Consider the following 613-nt stretch of genomic DNA (forward strand, 5'->3'; position numbering starts at 1 on the left):
CTTCTTTTATATATATAGGAATCTATATGAGAATTAGATAATTTGAAAAGAAAAACTTGGAAAAAAGAGAGAAAAGGATAAAAATGTTAAAATCCCCGATACAGGACTGACCAAGATTATACAGTATGGAGTAAAATTGGTTGTAAACCGACGAGATTACAAGAGTGAAAGGTAAAATGATATTTGTTCTCACGTTCGTTTTGTCTCCGTTTGCCAAAAAAAAAAAAAAAAAAAAAAAAAAAAAAAAAAAAAAGAAAAAAAAAAGAAAAAAGATAAAAGAGAGTTTTTTCTTTGTTTTTATTTCATTGTTCGATTTTTAACTTGTCGAAAAAGCCACTCAACGTGTTCTCCAAGAGAAACATCGTGAAAGAGAGAAAGAGAGAGAGAGAGAGAGAAAGAGAGAGAAATAGAGAGAGAGAGAGAGAAAAAAAACTCAAATAAAAGACGTATATGTACAGAAAGAGGGTGGAAACAACGAGAGACAACGCGAAGAGAGAAATTCAGAGAGGGGGGTTGCACAAAAGAAACGTGCGACTGATGGTTGCTCTCTTTCTCCTCGCATTGTTCACCGTTTTTTTTTATTTTTTTTTTTATTTTTTTTTTTTTTTTTTTT

The 613-nt window shown here is 30.8% G+C and overlaps 1 protein-coding gene across 9 annotated transcripts in view; it reads right to left on the minus strand.

The window, feature by feature from the left end:
* LOC102671278 (troponin I-like) overlaps positions 1–613 on the minus strand; it is a 28,061-nt gene that overhangs the window by 15,759 nt on the left and 11,689 nt on the right. The window lies entirely within an intron of this gene.

The sequence above is a fragment of the Apis dorsata genome, unplaced genomic scaffold (genome assembly GCF_000469605.1).
Source record: "Apis dorsata unplaced genomic scaffold, Apis dorsata 1.3 scaffold_468, whole genome shotgun sequence".
Classification (NCBI taxonomy): domain Eukaryota; kingdom Metazoa; phylum Arthropoda; class Insecta; order Hymenoptera; family Apidae; genus Apis; species Apis dorsata.